At 42.3% G+C, this 24537-nt stretch overlaps 1 protein-coding gene across 2 annotated transcripts in view; it reads left to right on the forward strand.

Moving 5' to 3' along the window:
- The first annotated feature begins 291 nt into the window (after positions 1 to 291).
- The window catches only part of JAK2 (Janus kinase 2), a 298615-nt gene continuing 274369 nt past the window's right edge, over positions 292 to 24537 (forward strand). Inside the window, exons 1-2 of one of the 2 annotated variants that reach the window (XM_033925632.1) lie at positions 292 to 542; positions 1028 to 1151. The gene's annotated coding sequence lies outside the window, so the exon portion shown is untranslated. Of the gene's footprint in view, positions 543 to 833; positions 1152 to 24537 lie in introns of those variants that run through there. The other variant, XM_033925622.1, reaches the window with a different exon arrangement.

The raw sequence follows: 24537 nt of genomic DNA on the forward strand, positions 1-24537 counted from the left end.
AGGCAATAACTGCACAGAGCCTGGAGTGGTGTTCCGAGGTTCTTATGAAAAATGTATTTGCTTGAATTTGCGAGTAATTACTAACAGTGTATATTACGAGAGGTGAATACACCAGGAAGTCGCCACACACGCGTGCCAGTAGAACCAAGTCACCTCTGATGCTGCTGACCGCGGCGTTTGCGTCAAGTGTGACGCCTAAATTTAAATTAAATCAGTAATTTAAAGAGCGGGTAAGGTTGGGCAGACTGGATGGACCATTCGCGTCTTTTATTCGCCGTCATCTAACTGTTACTATGTAATCAACCTGGCCCAGCGAGCAAGCGGGGGCAATGCTGAATTACTGAAGGGAGGAGGCGGCGGCGGTCGCCGAGAGGCTCCCGCAAAGGTGGGGGGAGGGAGGGCTACTTCCCTCTCTCTCCGTTCGCCTTTGAGGCCCCGCAGCCTCCCTCCTCTGACCGTTCTTTCCCCCGATTGTCCAGCCCTCCCCGCCCACGACACCACTTCCTGTTTCCGGCGAGGCGAGCAGCGTCAGAAAGGACGGGGTACCGAAGCGCGAGCGAGCTGCGGAAGTGGCGGTGGTGGGCGGCCTCAGTTATGAGTTTGACGTTAGGATGTTGGGGTGGGGAGGCCTGAGAGCGAGCGCGCGCACAGGGAGGAGACGGGGATAGACGCGCTGGACTGGGAGGGGGTTGGGGAAGCGGAAGAGGAGAGACCGGTCTCCGAATGCGTGTGAAGAGAGGAGGGGGGGGGGGGCTCTTTGGAGTGTGAGGCCAACGGAAGACGTGTGACTTGGTATTTCTGGTTACTTCAAACGGCATAAAAGGAGAAAAAAAATTATTTATATATATATATATATATATATATATATATATATATATATCACCGGCCATTGAAGGCCTCTTATAGATTAACCACTTTATTTAGGCGTGGGCTTCGGAGGTAGAGAGAGAGAGTCCCTTTTCCTCCCAGTCTGTAAGTTAGTCTGTGTAATGTGCCACCAGGCTGGCGTTCCTCTTTACTTCTACAGATTTAACTAACGCAAATAACGTCTCGGGGGAGAGGGACACCCCCCCGCGCATCGCCGAAATGCTTCGGGACTACAATAACGAGATCGTGATCGGAACCAGCAATGCTAAGACGCGCGTTCATTGGTAAGTAAATAGTTCAGAGTAGGTCTGAAAGGTGGTGTTAATTGAGGCAAGTAATGTATGTGTGTGTGTATATGTAGGTGCGTATATGTAATGTATGTGTATATTTTGCACAATAAATTGGGTGGATGGCTCTACAGGAACAACTTGCAGCGTGAAAACGGGTCTTTTAACCGGTGAACGTTGTCTACGTCTTGGTTTAGTAGTGGGCGTGTAGAGTTGCTATACAGTATTTTCGTTGGGTTGTGGGTCTTAAGTGCCATCTGGTAGTTCTTGCGCAAGGGTGTATTTTGACCAAGAACGAAATTACCAGCACGAGTTTTGGATACATGTATTGGTAGCATTCATTGAAAAAATAGTGTCTCTAAAAGATTTAAATTTTAGGTACTTGGTAACATTTTTCTTGCTGTCTCTTAAGAAACTGATAATTTTGCCTTTTGTGCTGTGAATTTCTTGGCTGAAGGAGGACAGAAAGGCTTACACTTCTTCCCAGAGATCAAAAAAGTAATTCCTGGCAAGGAGAGAGATTTTTTTCATTTTGGAATGCTATGTGGGAATATTGAGATGTGTGACATACCCATTTTGTTTACTATATGCATATCTAAGAGCAGTCTAAAGCATATATAGAGCTCTGGTAAATGGAAACTCGGAACCCTCAATTTAGTCTGTTACTGTGTTAGATGATGTGTTTGTTAAAGGCTGGGGCTCTTCCAAGTAGGATATTTAACAAGTGCCCTGATAATTACTGCATAGGTTTTATTGACCCCATAGGTGCCAGGCAGTCCAGTTAACCCAGCATAGGGGAAGCAATAGAATGAAATGAGAGGAGAACACTATCATTGAGTTAGCTATACATGTAGTACCAAAATAAAATGCAGTTTTAAGTTTTTGGCCTGTTAAAAGTGTTTTGCTGCAGTCCTAAAATCTGTCTTATATCTAAGCTTTAAATTGTAACACATTTTATAAACTGATGTTAAGAAAAATGGATACATTTTTTAAACAATACATCAAATTATCGTGTGATACACTCCATTCCTGAATGTGTGGGTAGTCTACCTCTTCTCACTAGAGAGAATACATGTAGGGAGCTTCATTGAAATTCTGTTGCTCTGCCTCCCATCCTTCTGAGCTGTCCTCAAATTCCTCAGTTGCTTTACAAGTGAGATGGCAGGAGCCAGTCATTTCTGCTCTTGTTTGCAGAGGATCCCACTCTTTTAGACAGCTCTGGCTGTGGGAGAGTGCAGACTCTTAGGTCGAGGGTCTGCTTCCAAGGGACAGACTGCTTTACAGTGCATTCACTTGGTCAGCTTGCACTACCAGTTCAGGGGCTCAAGGGCCATTCCCTTTGGAGCAAGGTTTGCCTTAGATTTGTCTGATCATGAGGGGCATAGAGAGGGTGGATAGGGACAGATTCTTCAGACTGAAGGGGACAACAGGTACGAGGGGGCATTCGGAGAAACTGAAGGGAGATAGGTTCAAAATAAATGCAAGGAAGTTTTTTTTCACCCAAAGGGTCGTGGACACTTGGAATGCGCTACCGGAGGAAGTGATCAGACAGAGTACGGTACAAGGATTCAAACAGGGATTGGACGGATTCCTGAGGGATAAAGGGATCGTGGGATACTGAGAGAGGTGCTGGGATGTAACACAGGTATAGAATAGTATAAAAAAATAGTATAGAAACCCAACCAGGTCGTGCATGTGCAAGACCGGAGGGTTAGGACTTCGATGGGAAGATAGGACTTCAATGGGAAACCAAGGTGGCAAGGGGGCCCCTTCTGGTGATTCAGACAGGTCGTGACCTGTTTAGGCTGCAGCGGGAGCAGACTGCTGGGCAGGATGGACCTATGGTCTGACCCGGCGGAGGCACTGCTTATGTTCTTATGTCTGCAGTGGACTTGAGCACAGACTAAGTGGTTTCATGACAGTTTTTCCAGAATCGGAGCCAACTGCATGATCCAGTGGAGGTTGAGGCCTCCAACCAGTTTGTTGGGCCCAAGTGGCAGTCAGAAGACACAAGCAATCTGGATTTCAGGCTTGTTGAGGCAGAGGTTCTCCCTGTAAGCTGTTTGCAGCTTCCAGCACACAGCATGGCATAATGAGTAACAAACTGACAGCCTGGCAAACAAAATCAGGAGGGTATTTAAAATCAATTTTGGGGTGGTTCTGGGTTTAGAGTTACGTTCTCCCACCTCTAAAATCACTAATTTTTATTCTACAGTGTAGCACCCTCGGGCCATTTTTTGTTGCAATCTTAGATTACCCGATTTGATAATAAAAAGCCTCTAAAGTTTCAAAACTGATTTTGCTTAAAAAAGAGGTGTGATGGACTCCTCAGGCCAGGATACCTTGGATCATGCTAAGTTTGCAGTGATTGGCTGTCTGAGGATTGTCCGTGTTCCATGTGCTGAGCAGAACATGAGGGGAGGCAGGAGCCTCTGGCTTAGCCTCTGGTCCTTGGGGGGTGTTAGTGTCCAGTTGGTCTGACAGCCTGGCAAAAAGTCCAGATTTGAACCAGGGAGCAACACAAATATGTCCCTGGCGAAGCGTAGGGCTGCAAAACTCCAGAAAGGAGCTTGTGAGTGTCTGCAGGCGTCGGCAGGATGTCAGGGTTTTCCCCCTGAATTCATCAGTATGATGTTTGAAGTTTACATGATTAATAAAGGCCACATGGAACCCTCAGGGATTGCGGCCCTTCTGGTGCTGGGGATTTTCTCAATCCCCAAGAGCGTAATTCTCCAGCAACAGTGCCATGCACAAAATGGGGAAGTTCAGTCTGAGGAAGACTAGGATGAAATGGGCTCTGTTTCAATGCCTTTGCTCTCCCAGTCAGGGTCCTTTGTAGCAGGAGATGCTGCTTCATCTCTAGGGGGACTGGATCTGGTGGAGGACCCTGATCTCCGATCAGCAGGCCCCCTCTTCAAAATGTTGTGGGGGGTGGGGATTGTTTGACATCGGCGGGAGTAAGTGGGTATCCCTCCTGCCACCATGGTGGCCATGTCAGCCTTGATTTCCTCTTCTACTACAACTCAGTGTATGGAATCCCATCACACTACAAATCTCTTCAACCATACTAAGAATCTTCTTATTTCCAATCTGTGTTCCTTAGCAATCGTAGCTTGATATCTTTTTCCCAACCAGTAGATATAAATGTTATCTGGTCCAGTTACCGCTGTTATTGATGCTTCTAGAAAGCCTTCCACGCAGTGTTACTATTGCTTCCAGTGAATGTGTTTTACTTTGTGTAACCTCCATTCTCAGGATCCAACCACTTGTCCTCTTTCATTTGTTTTGGATTACCTCCTCCACCTCTCTGATTCAGGTCTGAAAACTACTTTGGTTAGAGTGTGTTTTAGTGCTCTCTGTGCTTTTCACGCGTTACTTGATAACAACCCACACTATCTGTACATCCTTTGGTTACCAGATTTATGAAAAGACTCAACCACACCAAACCTCCTCTCAGACCTCCTCCGGTAGCCTGGGACCCTAATGTTAGCCTGATGAAACCTCCATTTGAGCCACTTTCATCCTCGTATCTGTTACATCTGCTCGCCAAGTAAATGAACTTAAGCGCTTGGGTCAGATCCACCTTTTACAATGATAGAGTGGTTCTCTGAACTCCATCTAAAATTCCTCCCTAAAATAGTATCAGAATTTCACTTAAACCAATCCAGTATGCTTCCAGTCTTCTTCCCAAGACCACACTCAAGCCCTGGTGAAGCTGCATTTGATACATTGGACTGCAAACATGCATTAGCTTATTACCTGGATTGGACTAAGCCTCATAGAACTTCCACTCAACTGTTCTTGTTATTCAGTCCTAACAGACTTGCCGTATTTTTTGCTCCATAAGACACACCTTTTTTTTTCTCCCAAAAGTGGGTGGAAATGAAGGTGCGTCTTATGGAGTGAATATAACCCCCCCCCCCCCCCCCCGGCGGTATTTATTTATTTATTTTTTAATTCTGTCTGTCCAGCGCTGGTAGGCAGGTCTAGTGGTAGGCAGCCCCCCTGGCGATACCTTTTTTAAAATTCTGTCAGTCCAGTGCTGTATCAGCAGGAGACTTCCATACTCCTGCTCCTCCCTTGCTGGATGGTGGCTGCCTCCTCCTCTTGCGGCAGAGCGGCACACAAGGCAGGCGTGAGCTTTTCGCACTCCTGCCTGGTCCCGTGCTGCTCCCTGAATGGTTGCCGCAGTGTTCTCGCCAGAAATTTTTTTCCAGCTGGGAGGCTAGAAAAAGTAACCAGACGGGGAAATTTGGTGGTAAGGAAAATTAAAAGGTCATAAGAACATAAGAATTGCCATCTCCGGATCAGACCCTGGGTCCATCAAGTCCGGTGATCCGCACATGGCGGAGGCCCCGCCAGGTGTACCCTGGCATAGTGTTAGTCCCCATATCACTGTATGCTTCTCAAGGGAGATGTGCATCTAATTTACCTTTTACTAAGGCGTGCTAGCCATTTTAGCGCATGCTACAGTGTTCTCCCCAGAAATTTTTTCCAGCCGGGTGGTATGAAAAAGTAGCTTGGTGGGGCGAAACAGGGAAATATGGTGGTGGGGAAAATTAAATATGCACTATTTTTATTAGTTAATTATTATTAATTATTTTCCAATGCTCAATAGAAGTATATATCCTTAAAGCCTGTAACCAACTATCAAAGTTGGCAAATTATTATTTTTTTATTTTAACTCTTTTTACGTATTATGTTAATTACATATACACTACTCCCTCATTTATGAACCCGTAGTTTGGGTTTTAGAATTCCTATGAGCGTCAGAGCAATTACTGCCGCTGCTGGTGCTGAAACCCCTACTATGGGTTTGTAAGGAGGGGGTAAGTATCATACCTATAAAGTTTCTCTCAAGTCTCACTTTTAATCCTGGCAATGAACCGCTTGCACTTCCTTGTAGCTCTTATCTCCATTGAGAAACAATGGGGAGGGCTTCTCTACATCAAGCCTGGAACAGGATAATACCATATGCGCATCATGGTATCAAGTTTCCCCCTTCCCCCATCCCAAGGTAGAGGTGGCCAAAGGCCAATCCTATATAATAAAACCCTAGCCACGCGTGCGCATTCTTAACTGCGTGCTTCCATGATCCGTAGGTCTGTGGCCGCAGGAGTGCGCATGCGCGCCTAGCTGTGACAGTGGCCGGCAGAGAATCTGTACGCGGGCCTCCCTGCTCTTCAACTCCTCCAGGCAGTGGCAGACCAAACAGGACCCGATCATAGACCAGGAAAAATTGTACCACACTCGCAGAACCCAAGGTAATGTTCTGACCGAAGTTATTTTTAAGTTCTAAGTTGTGGTGGCGGCTCCTCTCACGAGTCGCACCTGTGTCAGAGAAGGCTTCCGACGCAGGCAGGGATCGTGAGAGAAGCCGCTGCTGTGGCTTAGAACTTAAAAATAACTTCGGCCAGAACTAAGGAAGTCAAGGCCCCAATTGTAACGGTCGGCAACAGAACATTGGGCATTGCTCGCGATCCCGGCCGCTCATACCCACTAGCCTGCAAAAAAGCTTCCCACGAGGAAATAAGAAAACGGCCCCACACTCATAGACCCCAAGGTGGCAAGGAGACCACGATCACTGTAAGTGAGAGTTCGGGGCATTAGCGAGCAGGGTTGCCATGGAATCCCAGCCGGCATAACAAAAATTATGCAGTCGTAAGGGTCAGTGAAAGGGGATCAGAAGCGACATGCACAGCAGGGGCTTAGAGGGCAAGAGAACTGCAGTTGGAGAGACTGAGGAAGGAAATGTTCAGATAAAGAACTGAGACTGAAGAAGGAATAAAAAAAAAAAGGAAGACACACCTACAAGGAAACACAGGATTAGGAGCAGGGAGAAAAAGCGAGGCAGTAATGTTACAGCTGGAGAGTACAGAGTGAGGAAGAAAGCAGAGACAGCGCTACACAGGGAAATGGAGGGGGAGAGAGACAGACAGACATATTCTAGCACCCGTTAATGTAACGGGCTTAACGACTAGTAATAAATAATTTAAGAGTGAAGCACTATCAGACTATTGACTATTTATATTTAATCAAAAGAAATGATTTTATGCGCTTGGCTTAAGTTTTTGGACTGACTTGCAAATATTAAGCCCAACATATCCAACACCCTAAATCTGACCATTTTATGGAGACCGAGACCACCACAAACCTGGCCATACAGGACACAAGGAAAAAAATCACAGAGAAAGCCACCTGTAGAGGCATCTATACTGCTGCCCCCAGAGGAGATTTTGCAGACCCTTTTCCCTCACCCAAGAAGCCAAGACACATGCATAGTATTATATTAAATTATTACATTTGTATCTCTTATTCCACTAATACCTTGTGGTTCTACAAAAAGAGGCATTCTGGTCATATCCAGTAAGATTACAAGATGGCTATTGCTAGATGTAATTTACTAGGATTTCGGCAAAGCCTTTGATACAGTTCCTCATAGGAGGCTGTTGAACAAACTTGAAGGGCTGAAGTTAGGACCCAAAGTGGTGAACTGGGTCAGAAACTGGCTGTCGAACAGACGCCAGAGGGTGGTGGTTAATGGAAGTCGCTCGAAGGAAGGAAAGGTGAGTAGTGTAGTCCCTCAGGGATCGGTGCTGGGGCCAATCCTGTTCAATATGTTTCTGAGTGACATTGCTGAAGGATTAGAAGGAAAAGTGTGCCTTTTTGCAGATGATACCAAGATTTGTAACAGAGTAGACACCGAAGAGGGAGTGGAAAATATGAAAAAGGATCTGCAAAAGTTAGAGGAATGGTCTAATGCCTGGCAACTAAAATTCAATGCAAAGAAATGCAGAGTAATGCATTTGAGGATTAATAATCGGAAGGAACCGTATATGCTGGGAGGAGAGAAGCTGATATGCATGGACGCGGAGAGGGACCTTGGGGTGATAGTGTCCGAAGATCTAAAGGTGAAAAAACAGTGTGACAAGGCAGTGGCTGCTGCCAGAAGGATGCTGGGCTGTATAAAGAGAGGCGTAGTCAGTAGAAGGAAGAAGGTGTTGATGCCCCTGTACAGGTCATTGGTAAGGCCCTACTTGGAGTATTGTGTTCAGTTTTGGAGACCATATCTGGCGAAGGACGTAAGAAGACTTGAGGCGGTCCAGAGGAGGGCGACGAAAATGATAGGAGGCTTGCGCCAGAAGACGTATGAGGAGAGACTGGAAGCCCTGAATATGTATACCCTAGAGCAGAGATCTCAAAGTCCCTCCTTGAGGGCCGCAATCCAGTCGGGTTTTCAGGATTTCCCCAATGAATATGCACTGAAAGCAGTGCATGCACATAGATCTCATGCATATTCATTGGGGAAATCCTGAAAACCCGACTGGATTGCGGCCCTCAAGGAGGGACTTTGAGACCCCTGCCCTAGAGGAAAGGAGAGATAGGGGAGATATGATTCAGACGTTCAAATACTTGAAGGATATTAACGTAGAACAAAATCTTTTCCAGAGAAAGGAAAATGGTAAAACCAGAGGACATAATTTGAGGTTGAGGGGTGGTAGATTCAAGAGCAAAGTTAGGAAGTTCTACTTTACGGAGAGGGTGGTGGATGCCTGGAATGCGCTCCCGAGAGAGGTGGTGGAGAGTAAAACTGTGACTGAGTTCAAAGAAGCGTGGGATGAACACAGAGGATTTAGAATCAGAAAATAATATTAAATATTGAACTAAGGCCAGTACTGGGCAGACTTGCACGGTCTGTGTCTGTATATGGCCGTTTGGTGGAGGATGGGCTGGGGAGGGCTTCAATGGCTGGGAGGGTGTAGATAGGCTGGAGTAAGTCTTAACAGAGATTTCGGCAATTGGAACCCAAGCACAGTACCGGGTAAAGCTTTGGATTCTTGCCCAGAAATAGCTAAGAAGAAAAAAATTAAAAAATTAAATTGAATCATGTTGGGCAGACTGGATGGACCATTTGGGATCTTTATCTGTCGTCATCTACTATGTTACTATGTTTTGGTTGGAATGTTTAGGGACAGGTAGAAGTTTCACATTTGACAGGTATATTTGAGTGTACTGTTCTTCTTTCTAGCAGTTAAGACACATCCATGGCCAGAAGCCACCTATCCCCACTGACTGTATTTCAGAAAGGGATTTTTACGTGTCAAGATACAAAACCATCAAAGTGAGCAGAAACAGAAAACATCACACTATACAAAAGTGAACTGTGCCGGTCATCAGAAATATTTTGTGTGTGTGGGTCCCAAAAAGGATGGAGCTATTCATTCCTAATAACTACTGTCCCTCTCCATTCCCACTGCACCTTCACCCCAAACAGCCCCCCCCCCCAATACAGCAGAAAGGAATTTTTATAAAAAGCCACCTTTCTGAAATCTTTGCAACGGGGGGAGGAAGAGGGAGGCATTTAAACACTTCTCCGACTGTAACAAGGCCTGTCCCTAGTGCTGCCAAGCCCCCCCCCCAGTTGCAGAGAGGAGAACGTAGGGAACTTCTGAATGCTCTGAACCCCCTACCTGCTGCATGGCTCCAATAGCACGAAACACCCCCCCCCCCCCCGCTCTGGAGTGAAAGTTAGGCACAGGCCATCTCCCCCACCCCCTGGACGTTTGCAGATCATCTAGAACGCATCAATTAAACTTATTATGAAAGCTAAGAAATTTGATCATGTGACTCCTCTACTTAAAAAAGCACACTGGCTTCCTGTCGCACATTGCATAATGTACAAATTAAGTTTGCTTACCTTTAAATCTCTGATATATAAAACCCTGGCTTTCATTTACAAATCATTGATTCCTTATACTTCATCCAGATTACTGAAGTCTAATGACCAACATTTATTAATCATCTCGTCCCTTAAAATTATTACTATACGACGGCATGAGTGAACTCCATAGTCACCTAGAGTAGTGTTCTTCAACCACCGGTTCATGGACCAGTGCCGGTCCACAGAAATTTCCTGCCGGTCCACAGGGCCAGCATGTGCATAAGGCCCAAAAACTGTATTCTTCAACTGCCGGTCCGCGGTGCGATCGATGCGTTGTTAATAACATTATATTGTGTGTATATATGAAAAATGAATGGAAAAAATAGTGTTACAATTAGGACTATGGGGGCAGGGTCTGGGGGTGGAAATTGGGGAGAGATGGGCAGGGTTTGGCCTATGACTTAGCCCAATGTTCTTCAACCGCCGGTCTGTGGACCAATGCCGGTCCACAAAATAATTCTTTTATTTCTGCCGGTCCATAGGTGTAAAAAGGTTGAAGAACACTGACCTAGAGACCAATGTTTCTCAACTTCTTCAAGCCAAGTACCCCCTAAGTCTAATAAATACCAACTGGGTACCTCAGCCGAAGCTCTGTCCCTGACCCCACCCCCATTACAATAGTACTAATTGTAATGCAATTTCTTCCATTCATTTTTCATGTACACACAATATCTTATTAATTCATAATAGTAACCACAACATTAAAAAAACCACAAAACACACTGTATGCAGAGAAAATGTTAATTATCATTTATATTTTTTTATTTTTCAAAGAGGTCAAGGCAGATGACTTTAAAATATGCATTGTCAACTTAGCAACTATAGAAAAGTAGACAAATATAGTGCAAAATATAGACAGCAGGTTATAAATTATCAAAACTGACACATTTCGATCACTAAATTGAAAATAAAATAATTTTCCCTACCTTTGTTGTCTGGTGAATTAATTAGTTTCTGGTTGAACTTTCTTCTGACTGTGCATCCAACATTTTTTTCTTTCTGCCTCCTTGCATTCTTCCTCTCCTCCAGACCTCATTTCCCAACCAACATCTCTCCATGAGTCTGACTTTTCTTCCTCTCTCCTCCACCCCTATTGGCAACATGTCTCCCTCCTTTGTTATGATCTTGCATCTCTCTGTTCTTCCTCAGGGTCTCTATCCCCCCCTGTATGTTCAGTCTGCACCTCCCATAGTCCAGCATCTGCCTCCTGTCTTTCCCCTTTGGTCCAGGCTTCTCTATCTGCTGCTTACAACACCCCCCCCCCCATCTCATGTCCAGCATTTTTCTCCGTTCCACCAGGTCTTTCTCTCCCTTCCTCCCTCCCTGGTCCAGAATCTTTCCACCTCTCTGCAGTCTCTCTCTTCCCTCTATACACCCCCAAGTCCAACATCTGCCCCTCTCTCTTCTGCCTCCCCTTTGTTTCTGGTTTCTCCCTCTATCTTCCTTTTGCTAACATTTGAGTCCTCCCATCTTTGATCCAGGTCTTTCTGTCTCTCTCACTCTCTTTGTCTTCCCCCTCCTCAGGGCCTGGCATCTCTTTCTCTCCTCTGTTCAGGGTGTTTCCCCTCTCTACCCCCTCTGGTTTCAAGTTTCAAGTTTATTATTTATTTGTTTAATCGCCTTTTCAATATTCAAGGCGATTTACACATTAATAAAGTTACAAAATAAAATAATTTTAAAATAATTAAAAACTGACAAGACTAGACGATAACTGAACAAACTGGAAACAAAAGGAAGGTAGTGGAAGAAGTTACAATGTAATTGAGCAAAGTGGGGAACCAAATAAGGAAAACACAAAAAGGATGGGATAAAAATAGTTGAATATGTGAAGAAAAGAGAAATAGAAACAAATGTAGTTGGATGATGTTAAAAAGAAAACTATAAATCAGATAACAAATGCATCGTTAAATAAAAAAGTTTTCAGTTTGTTTTTAAATTTGTCTAGATTAAGTTCTTCACGTAAATAGATGGGAAGAGAATTCCAAGTTTGGGGAGCCGTTACTGAGAAAATATACTGACGGCGCGTATTTATTATTTTTAATGATGGAATCATTAATAAGTGCTGTTGGTCTGATCTTAGGGTTCTATTGGAGGAATAAGGAATTAATAATTTATGAATGAAGGCCAGAGTTTTAAACAGAAGAGATTTAAATGTGAGCAGACAAAGTTTGTAAGTTATTCTGTGAGCTACTGGAAGCCAGTGAGCTTCCTTAAGAAGAGGAGTTATATGGTCGAATTTTTTAGCTTTTGTGATAAGTCTGATGGCTGTATTCTGAATAATCTGAAGACGTCTGATTTCTTTTTGTGCTATACCATTAAATAAAGCGTTGCAGTAATCTAATTTTGAAATTACAAGAGAATGGATGAGAATTTTCAAAGAGTCATTATTAAATAGCTGGGAGATAGAGCGTATCTGTCTCAGTCTAAAAAAAGAAGACTTAATAACACTGCTGATATGATCGTGAAAAGTAAGTTTATGGTCCAGAATTACACCAAGAATTTTGGTTTTTTGTACTACTTGTAAAGGGAGTCCGTTGATAGAGATTGGCGATATAAGAGTAGGGTTGTCTTTCCAAGGAAAAAGCAGTATATTGGATTTATTGATGTTCAAAGCTAAACGATTATTGATTAACCAGTAGTGAATTTGTTCAAGTTTTGTGTTAATTTGGGCTATGTCAGAAGGGTTGTCAGGATTAATAGGATGCAGAAGCTGTATATCGTCAGCATAAGCAAAAGTATTGAAACCAATTGATTGACATAAAGTCAACAAAGGAGCAAGAAATATATTGAATAAGAGAGGAGAGAGTATAGAACCTTGAGGAACACCGTACGTTGTGGAAAAAGTATCAGAAATTGTATTATTGAAAGAAACAGATGAGGAGCGATTTGAAAAATAAGATTGGAACCAGGATAGTACCTGGTCTGTAATACCTATTGTTTGGAGTCTGTTTATTAGTAAATCATGATCAATTGTGTCAAAGGCTGACGATAGGTCAAGAGAGACTAGAAGAACTGATTGGTGATGGTCAAGGAAATAATGAATAGAGGTGGTCATACCTATTAAGGAGTGTTCTGTGGAATGGTATTGCCTGAAACCAGTCTGATTAGGATGAAGAATGTTGGTTTTTTCGATAAAGTCGGAGATTTGGTTATAGACTACCTTCTCCGTTAACTTGGATAAGAAAGGGATGTTGGCTATGGGTCTATAGTTTGTACAATCCTCAGTGCTTATTTTGTGATTTTTTGAAATGGGATAAATAATTGAATGTTTCCAATCCTTTGGCATAATGCCTTGTTTTAAACTTTCACTCACTAAAGTATGTATTGTTGGACCAAAAATGCAAAAATATCGTTTTAGAAGAAAAGGAGGAATAGAATCGGTTTGTGAACCTTTTATGTTGATGGTTTTGATGATAGATTCTATTTCAGTAAGACTTGGAATATTAAAAGAAGAGCATTTAGAAGAGAGTGAAATGAGATCTTGTGATGAATGAACTGATTTGAAAGTGGAGTTTATTGTGAAAGAGGATCGAATCTCTTCGATTTTCTTTTGAAAGTATGAGGCAAGTTCATGGGCTGTGAGGTTAGTCTTTATAGCTGGTGTTTTCCGTTTGTCAGAGTAGAAAATTGAATTTAATATTCGATATAAAGTGGCAGAATTTGGAGCTTTTTTGATTAGACCAGAGTAGAATTTTGTTTTGGCTAGGTTTATTTTTGTTTTGTAGAAATTAGAGTGTTTTTTAAATAATTCATAATTGGAATTTGATTTGTTTTTTCTCCATTTGCGTTCAAGTGATCTTAATTGTCTTTTTATAAGGGAAAGTTCAGCTGTAAACCATGGGTTAAAAGTTTTCTTTGCAGGGAAGATTTTAGTTTGTTGGGGTGCAATTTTATCAAGTAGCCTAAGGGTATTTTTTGACCAAAGTTGAACAGAATCGTCTAAAGAAATAGATGTAAAATCGAAAAAGTTAGTTGAAATTTCGGCCAGTATTGTATCTGAAGATAGATTATTGAAATCTCTAAATTTAATTATTTTTTGTTTGGGAGATTGGGGGTTAGTGTGGTTGAATTTGTATGAAACCGATAACAGATAATGATCTGACCAAGGAACTGCTAAGCAAAAATTGAGGGAATAGTTAGTTATTGATGAGGAGGGAATGAGAAACATATCAAGAGTATGTCCTATGTGATGTGTGGGTTCAAATATTAAAGGATTTAAATCAAGATGTTTAATATGCGAAAGAATAGTATTGGTTTGATTATTCTTAGGGTCATCAAAATGAATATTAAAATCTCCTAAAATTAGAGGATTAGTAGTGGAGGAACCGAAATCGAAAAGAAGTGATTGCAGTTCTGATAAATTTTCGTTATTGATTGGAGGAGGCAAGTAAATAAGTAGGGCATCTTGTTTTGGCTTAGTCTGAAAGGAGAATTGTAAGAATTCAATAGCTGAATTTGGAGTAGAATAGTCAATATCTTTTAATAAGGATATACGAAAAATTATGGCTAGTCCACCGCCGCGTTTATTGCGGCGATGATTGAAAAAGTAAGTAAATCCCGGGGGACAAATGTAAGAAAGATAAGCTTCATCTCCGTCATTTAACCAGGTCTCTGTGAGACATAATACATCAAATGTGTGCAGAAGAATTAAGTCTTTCAGTAAGTGGTGTTTTGATTTAACTGAGCGAACGTTAATTAAACCTATATTGAGCGGCGAACTATTAAGAGCAGATAGAGGTAAAATGGGGGCCGAATCAATGGTAATGTTTGAAGTTAAAGGGATATCTATTAGTTCGTGATGACGAGGAGTGACAAATATATTTGCAGGTTTAAGAGGTCTATGACCCCATACAGTAGGAATGGGGAAATTTTGGTTAACCATAGTAGTACAGAGTAAGTTAGAGGATAAAGAATAAGTTAAGTATTTGGAAATCAAAATTAGTGAAGCTGCGCAGGAGGAGTGATTTGTAGGAGACTTTACAATATAAGCAATATTGGAGGAGTCAGATGGTGAAAAAGGAGGGATGAGAGTAATATTTAGAGGTAAAAGTAGCGCACAAAGGAGCGCATTAAGGAGCAGGAACTGCTCCTTAAGCGTGCTCCTTTGGCGCGCGCCGAAGGCGTGCGCCGCAAAGTGCTGAAATTTAAATGACATGTACCGGAAGGGGGAGGAGTCCACAGTGGGCCGCCGCTACGCGGCGGCAGAAGGGTCTTGAAGAGGGCTGTTGAAAGAAAGTTAGAGGCAAGTAAAAGACTGTTGTAAAACCATAAAATTTAAACACACAGGGTAAAAGCCAATAAAAGTGCAGTGCGTTGAGTGCTTTCAATCTTCAGTGACAGAGTGGCGTGCGCCGCAAAGTGCTGAAATTTAAATGACATGTACCGGAAGGGGGAGGAGTCCACAGCGGGCCGCCGCTATGCGGCGGCAGAAGGGTCTTGAAGAGGGCAGAAGGGGGAGGAGTCCACAGCGGGCCGCCGCCACGCGGCGGCAGAAGGGTCCCGAAGAGGGCTGTTGAAAGAAAGTTAGAGGCAAGCAAAAGACTGTTGTAAAACCATAAAATTTAAACACACAGGGTAAAAGCCAATAAAAGTGCAGTGCGTTGAGTGCTTTCAATCTTCAGTGACAAGAGTCCAGCATCTGCCCTGTCTTTCCCCTCCCTTTTGGCTCAAGTCTGCTTTCCCGCCACTCCTCAAGGTCCTCTTCTGTCCCCAACCCCAGTGTCCAGATCCAGAGTATATAAGTTTTCCATTTGGTGGCTTTTGATTGATTTGCTCAGCATATTAGGATGGGGGGGGGGACGGTGGCACTATACTCACAATCACAGTAGTCTCTCTTGTAGACCAATAAATGCAAAAGGGTTAATTACTTGTCCCAATCCCGTTTCACAATCTATTGGGAAGAATTGTGCTTTTTTTGTCAAATCCAGTTTAATGGTTTGAAGATGAACATTCCCTACATATCCAGCTTCCTGGTGCATTTCCTGTTCTCTATTTTTATAGGCTCTGGGATTCTTAATTATTAACACAGAGGCTAATTGTGCCCTCCAGAATGCTGAATCCTAATGATATTGCTGAAAACTTGAAAATGTGTTTTTCTGGGCTTCTTCTCATTATGGTAAATCTGGCTTTGATCCAGGACCTATTCTCTTTTCCTGATGTAACTTTGATGTTGCAGCCTGCTGAAAATTCCCACTTGTACTAGACTAGAGCATCATCCCACCGGGGCCCTAGCTACAGGCGGGGCCTTACCTCCGCTGCTTCCACGCCCCTACTCCTTCATTGTGAGCAGGGAGAGGCAATGTGCATAGTGTTCGAGGCTGCACGCCACAAATGCTATGCAAATTAGGACTTTGGAGGGGGGAAGAAATAATGGGTGTAAAAACAGAGGAGAGAGATGATGGAAAATGGGATTTAGGGAGGGAAGGAACAGAAAAGGAGAGAAGTTGGACACAAGGGATGGTGTGGAGGGGGGATAGAGATACTGGATAGGAGGGTAGGTAGGAAGAGAAAGGGGGAGATGGTGGACCTTGGGGTGGTGGGGAAGGAGGGAGAAATGAAGGATGAAAAAGTAGATCTGGGAATGGAAATGAAAAAAAGGAAAGATGCCAGACCTCTGGGGGAGGGAAGGGGAGGACAGAGATGGCAGATGGATGGTTAGCACGGAAAAAGAAGAAAATCACAAATGGGCAGGAGACCCTGGCAAGCAAGTTATCAGAAGACAACCAGAGTCTGGGACCAAAATGATTTGAATAATGACCAAACAACAAAAGGTAGAAAAAATAATTTTATTTTCTATTTTGTGATTACAATATGTCAGATTTGAAATGTGTATCCTGCTAGAACTGCTGTTGGGCTGCAAACGTGAGCTAGGATTTAACAGAGAGAGGCAAAGTCTTTTTTTGTTTATTTATTTTGTTTATACCACAGTGCCAGTGTGGCTAGGAGAGGGCAAAGGGGGTGAAGAGGCTATAAAATAAACCCACCAGGATGTTTGAAAAAACATCCACTTGGGCAGGAAAATCGAATCAAAAAATCAATTCAATAGGCTGAATTGAATCGAAATTTTTTTTCCTGAATTGGGCAGCACTACCGTGTACTCCCAAGGGTATGTGTACTGCGTGTTGAGAAACACTGGCATAGAGCAATACAAACAGATACAACATTTTCCCAATAAGAAAATACAGCAAAACCTAACAGATACAACAAAGGTTAAACAATCAGAGTCCAGGTGTGGGTTCTTATCACCCAGCCTCGGGCAAAGAAAACTACCCCATTGTAAACCCTCCCTTCCCACTCCCCCCCTTTCTCTTAACCCTTCCCATCTAACATCAAGTAACAGGTAGTAAGGGCATTGCTGGCTTCCGCAGTCTATTTACAATTTGACTCTTGATAGTAGGGGATAAAGTATCTAAATAAGAAGACCAAACAGACAGAAAAATCTTACTCTAGTGCCGAAAAAGTTTCTCAGAACATTTAAAAGATGAAATTTATTGTGCTAATACCAGATGTTGGGTGGGGAGTCCTGTAACTAGTGATTCAAAATATACTTCTTCCCCACAATATAACCTTTACTAAGGAATCAAATTGTCCCTGGCATATTGTTCCCCCTGCCCCAAATAACCTTTAGCAAGAAAGATAATCCCCTCAACATTGCCCAGGAGGGTATAGCCTACCAGTGATTGGAGGTACATACAAATATCTAGCTAAAAGGCAGTAATTTTTGTACAAGACCACAAGCCATGTACAAACCGTGAGTTTTTTTTTTAAATCGAGAAGTGTATTGACCCCTGAGGCAGGCAAATCTTTTGTAAAACATGGCATTGTGTTGAGTCTTTGGCAGAGATTTACTGTACTTGATTTATGCAGTAAACTTGTCATCTGGTTATTCTTCTGGCTCCTATTGAAAGTCTGTTCTCCAGCCCTATTTTTTTCTAGAGAAAACAGAAATGTCAACAGAGATCTAATGCATTTGAAATCATGTGGCAATTTTTGTCAGGGCCTCTTGCCCCTCTCTAAATTTTTCCAGTTTGTCAGGCTCCACAAAAGTCTGGGTATGGTTTTGTTAAGTAATTTTCATGCATGCCGGTGCTGTAAGATTGTATTTGCACCTTCAAGTACTTTCTGCATTGTTGCAGAGCGAGAAATTGACACCATTTTTCTGCAGTGACCTTGGTGACCTTTAATGGAATGAAAATAGTTTGGCCTTGCCACAAAATTTTATAAAGAATTTTCCATTTTTTGCCAAAATAGCCTCCACATGTGACTAACACAGAATTTATAACAGAATTGCCTCTTGCCACTACCTGAGCCACAGCTTGATGTGCTGTTTGTTTCAAAGGCCTGTCAAATACAATATTCAGTACCTTCAGGAGCTAACTTTCAAAGAATTACTCTGTATCACTGCCTTTAGAACTTTCATTCTTGAACAAGATATGTTGATTATTGCAGTGTTCTTTATTGCCAAAATCTTTCAGTGCTGCTTCCATCACAGTAGATTGTTGCAGTGGTCTTTCAATCCATATGTTGTTGAGACACTAATTTTGTTCACAGTTTTGTATTTTTGCTCCAAGGATATGAATCTGGAATCCATGGCTGAAAGTTTGCTCTCAAGTGAGAAAGCTCTGTTTTGTTATCATTAATTTGTGGGGATTGGGACTTGTATACCTCCTTTTTGTAGTTTCCTCTGCTTACCTTCTGAAAACGTGGAGATATGACATAACTGTTTGGCAACTTCAGCCATGTTTTCCAAGGGAGATTTTGCCTGTTCTTTTTAATAGGGTACTTTGCTCCTGAATTGAGGGCAAAAGTCATCTCAATTTTTTCTGGTTTGTGTTGACATAATATAAAGAATGACACAGGGACAAATTTGTCCCCATTCCTTTGGGATCTCTATCCCCGTTCTGTCCTTCCCGTTCCTGAAAGCACTGCTTTAACCGCACAAATCTCGAACACTTATGATTTTAAACTGTTCAAAGCTTGTACAGATGAGGACAGAGCTTGCAGGAATGAGGCAAGGACCGGGAAAGCACGCGAGGATGGGGAAAATTTGGAAGTCCCAAAATATGGAAATTTACATCTCCCTAAGGCAGTTTTATCCTGGTTTAAAATGCTGAGTCTCAGGAGCTGAAGTCTCACATATCCATCTTGAATGGGCTCCCTATTCCCTCCCCCTCCTGTTTCGATGATCATACATGTTAATCATAGCATTACCTGCAATTAGCATGCAGCCCTACTGTATATATGTCTATAGTACCTTACAGAAGTCTTCATTCTTGTAGATTTTTCACATTCTGTTTAATAAATACAGTTTTTAAAATGTCAGATATTATATGGTAGAAAATACTCAGGATATATCGAATTTGATGAAAGTGGTCTCAGGAGTGCCACAAGGTTCAGCTCTTTCTTTGGTGCTCTTTAATAGTTAAATGAAATCATGTATAAGTTTCTTAGAAGGTTGGGAGGATCATACTGCCATTACGCTGATGATGCACAATTTTTCTTTCCTAATGATAAATCTACAGAAGAGGCATTTGATTCTTGAAATTTTTTCCTCAGTTAAAAGTTGGATGTCAGCAAACAGATTTAAATTAAATATGTCTAAAATACAGATTTTGATTCTTTCAGTTGAACAGTTCATTTAAGTAGAATTTACTATGGGAATGTTAAGGATACCTGCTATCCAGGAGCCCAAATATTTTGGGGTTTTAGTTTATTTTGTTAAAACTTGATATACCACACTTCATTAACTAACAGATCAAAGTGGTTTCAGAGCAAACTTTTAGATCTGTAACTTTCATTTTGATATTATAATTTTTTGCTTTTGGGATTACCAAATGTATTTTTTGCAGCCCTGCAGATTGCTTAAAATGCATTAGCCAGATTGTTATCTAATACAAGGTTTGACCATATTAATTATACCAATTCTTGAGAAATTGCACTGGCTACCAGTAAAGTGCAGAGTCTTGTCAAGATATTGATGTTAATTTTTAAAGCTTTCTATGAGACTCTGGTGGTAGTGTCAACTTCCTTGAGGAGGGATATGATTCAGACATTCAAATACTTGAAAGGTATTAACATAGAACAAAATCTTTTCCAGAGAAAGGAAAGTAGTAAAACCAGAGGACATAATTTGAGGTTGAGGGGTGGGAGACTCAAGAGCAATGTAAGGAAATTATTCTTTACGGAGAGGTTGATGGATGCCTGGAATGTGCTCCTGAGAGAGGTGGTGGAGAGGAAAATGGTGACGGAGTTCAAAAAAGCGTGGGATGAACACAGAGGATCTAGAATCAGAAAATAATGGTAAGTATTGAAGAACTAAGGCCAGTACTGGGCAGACTTGCTCGGTCTGTGTCTGTATATGGCCGTTTGGTGGAGGATGGGCTGGGGAGGGCTTCAATGGCTGGGAGGATGTAGATGGACTAGAGTGAGCTTTGACGGCGACTTCAGTAGTTGGAACCCAAGAAAAGTACCGGGCAGAGCTTTGGATTCTTGCCCAGAAATAGCTAAGAAGAAAAAAAAAACAACAACAAATTTTTAGATTGAATCAGGTTGGGCAGACTAGATGGACCATTTGGGTCTTTATCTGCCATCATCTACTATGTTACTATGTCAACACTTATTGAGATCATGTGAGAAAATGTTACTGGATGTATCTTTTAGGCATATTTGATTGGATAACTATAGAATCAGATAGTTTATATGGAAGAGCCTAGTTGTGGAATAGGCTTCCCGACACATTGCAAAATTAACAAAACAGGAAATAGCTTTTTAGAAATATACAAATTTTAGAGAAGCTTTTAATTTGGTGAATTAAACATATTGTGATCTTGCCTAGGTTAAGTCTGAGTGGAACTTGAAGAATAAATATATATTAATGTAAGTTTCAATACATGTCTTGGTGTCGCTGTAATATGTCTACTGTAGATGTGATTGTTAACTGGTAGGTAAACTGTATAAATAAATAGAGAGACTATCTGGGCAAACTTTTCATGTTGTGGAAGTTGGAAGGTTCACCAATGAGGATGGAGGAGAACCAACAGATTTATGAATTAAAAAAAAAAGCAAGTAAATGACTAGGATCATAATAAACATACTTATCTGATTTTAACTTAACAATACATTTACATGGGATAAATTCTAAGCTTGCAGTGTTATAACAACTCTTATCCCAGGACAAGCAGGCAGCATAGTCTTGACTGATGGGTGACGGCACCGACAGAGCCCCGGTATGGACAATTTTAGAGTGATTGCACTCTAAGAACTTGGAAAGTTCTAGTAGGCCGCACCGCGCACGCGCCTTCCCGCCCGACAGAGGCGCGCGGTCCCCAGTTTCTTAGTTTCCGCGGAGCTAAGAAGACGCGTCTCTTTCAACGGCTGTTGAAAGATTTTTTCAATATCGCTTCCCGCTCGCGTAAACCTTTGAGGAAATAATATTTCCTTCATTTTCTTTCTTCTTTTCTTTATTTAAAAAAAAAACAAAACAACACTTTGTTTTTTCATTTCTTTCAGTTTCGCCCCGGCGGGGCCTGTTGCCACCATCGAGGCCTCGGCCTTCGATTTGGCAGAAGCCGTTTTCACGTTCATGCCCCCCCAACCCGGGTTTAAGAAGTGCCAGCGGTGTGCGAGGCCCATTTCTCTTACCGACCCGCACAACTGGTGCTTACAGTGCCTGGGTCCTGACCATTGGGCCTCCACCTGCACCCGCTGTGCCACTTTAAAAAAGAGAACTTTAAAAAACCATCAGATCCAGCAACGGTTATTATTTGGTGCCAATATGTCTGATCCTGCGGCACCGGCACCGACATCGGCCCCGTCTCAGTCGGCACCCACCTCGTCAACACCACGCCAACGTCGCACCCTTCAGGTAAGCCGGCTAAGAAGCCTTCCCCGCTGGAGCGTCCTCCGGTCTCAGTAGCAGCGAGCCCAATCCTGCTGACCTCGAGGTGCCCGCGGAAGCGCTTCGCACCGATTGAGGTGAGCCCCTCGACCTCGGGTTCCTCCTCTTCGGAGCGTCGAGCGGCACCGCAGGTACCGCAGAAGAAAAAAGCGGTACCGGTGCCTTCGCTGGACGAGCGAATTGCTGCCGTTCTGCAGGTGCAACTCAAGGAGCAGTTACAACAGCTCCTTCCCGCACTTTTGAAACCGAGCCTTCCAGTCCCGGTCCGGTCTGAGCCACCGGTACCGACAGTGGAGCAGCCCCTTTTATCGGCGTCCACTTTGTCGGTACCGGTACATTCTGCTTCATCGGTATCCATGCCGATCTTAGCACCGGAACCGCGCTCTTTAAATCAGGCTGTGCAAACTTTGGCACCGACACAGACCTTAACATCTCCCGGTACCGTTTCCCAGAGGTCGGGTAAGTCGACACACAAAACTCGACACCTGGAACCCTCCACACCGGAGTCCCGAGACCGCAGCTTCCAAGTTAGGGATCCTGATCTGTGGGGTGACTCCGAAGAGCCTCTTCTCTCTGAGGGGGAATGTTCATCTGGTGACGAGGATCCTTCTGCTCTAGATCCATCCTCTAAACCAGATGCAACCTCTTTCACCTCATTTCTGAAAGAGATGTGTGACTCTCTTTCTATTCCCTTGGAGGCTGGGTCCAAAAAATCCAAAGCGTTTCTTGATGCACTGGATTTTGACCAGCCTCCAAGGGAATTTCTGAAATTGCCTCTCCATGATATCTTGAGAGAGACGTTTTACAAGAATCTGGAGATGCCTTTAACCATCCCAGGAGCCCCTCGTAAACTAGACTCCTTATATAAAGTCATCCCCATTCCTGGCTTTGACAAACCACAACTTCCACATGAGTCTCTCTTGGTGGAATCCACTTTAAAGAAATCCACGGGAGCTAGTGTGTACGCCTCAGTCCCTCCTGGCAGAGAAGTTAAGGCCATGGATAAATTTGGCAAGAGGTTGTATCAGAATGTGATGTTGGCTAACAGGTCAGGGAACTATGCTTTTCATTTCTCGTTCTATCTAAAGCATCTCATACAAAATCTGACTGCTTTTGAAAAGTACCTCCCTGACCGCAAGAGATCTGCCTTTCGCCAAACTTCTTCATCTCTTCTACAACTTCGCAAATTCATGGTCCGGTCGATCTACGACACATTTGAGCTGACTTCTCGAGCCACGGCCATGTCGGTGGCCATGTGTCGTCTGGCATGGCTCAGGGTCTCACCTTGCCTAGGTGATGAGCTCTTTGGAGAATCCATGGACTCCACTACCCAAAAGCTCTCTGCCCATGAGACTAGGTGGGATACTCTCCTCAAAACAAAAAAGAAGACCCCCACCAGCTCGGCCTTTTCAAGTTTCAAGTTTCAAGTTTATTCAATCTTTTGATGGATCGTCTATAAAAATTTCTAAGCGATGTACATAGTATAATAAAAAGAGATAAGAAACTTAACATTGTAAATATATTAACATAACTAAAAAAAAACAATTTAAAACGTACATGAGGGGAAAGGGAAAGGATAAAAAGTTACAATTTCGGGTTTTGTGAAAAAAAGGGAAAGTACAAAAGGTAGGGTAAAAATGGTAGCACAAAATGGCTTGATCATACTCCATATACAATAATACTAAAGCGTAAGAGATTTAAAGGAACTATTAAAAATCAAAGGCATCTTTAAATAAATATGTTTTTAAAAGTTTTTTAAATGTTGTGATATTTTTTTCAATTCTAATAAATTGAGGAAGTTTATTCCACCTTTGTGGACCGGCAACAGTAAAAATATCTGCTCTTCTGGTGCCTATGATTTTTAAAGAAGGAACTGCTAGTAAGCATTGATCAGTAGAGCGAAGAGATCGATGAGGTTTATATGGGATTAAAGATTTAGAGATAAATTGAGGTTCATTGAATGATAAGGTTTTAAAAATTAGGAGCATTAATTTAAAACAGATCCTATGATTTACTGGTAACCAGTGAGCATCTATCAGTAGTGGAGATACGTGGTCAAATTTTTTAGAATTATAAATTAATTTTATTGCTGTATTTTGAATTATTTGTATTCTTCTTATTTCTTTTTGTGTGATGTTTAGGAATAGGGCATTACAGTAGTCAATTTTCGCTATTATAAATGAATGAATTAATATATTTAAAGAAGAAGGAGTGAGAAATTTAGCAATAGATCTTATCTGCCGTAATTTAAAAAAACAATTTTTAATCATATAAGATATATGTTCATGGTAGGATAGTTTGTCGTCTATGTAAACGCCAAGAATTTTTGTTGAAGATACCATATTAATGGGGGTGTTATTAAGAAGAAAAGGTTTAGAAAGAAAAGTATCTTTTTTCCAATTGAATAGAATAGATTGGGTCTTATTAATATTTAATGCCAATTTATTTGTGTTTAACCAGTTTTGTACGTGCTCTAGCTTTAGATTTATTGAGGAAATATCTGTAGTGTTTTCTGGGTCTAAAGGATGTATGAGTTGGATATCGTCTGCGTATGAATAGGGAATGAAGCCTATGGCCTGACAAAGTTCTAATAGAGGTGCAAGGAAGATATTAAACAATAGAGGAGACAAAATAGATCCTTGTGGAATTCCAAATGTTGAAGTGTAAGGGGAGGATTCCTCATTGTTAAATCTAACGATAGAAGTTCGTTTAGTGAGGTAAGATTTAAACCAGTCTAAGACTTGCTCGTTAATTCCTTTTTCTTC

The sequence above is a fragment of the Geotrypetes seraphini genome, chromosome 1, assembly GCF_902459505.1.
Source record: "Geotrypetes seraphini chromosome 1, aGeoSer1.1, whole genome shotgun sequence".
Lineage (NCBI taxonomy): Eukaryota > Metazoa > Chordata > Amphibia > Gymnophiona > Dermophiidae > Geotrypetes > Geotrypetes seraphini.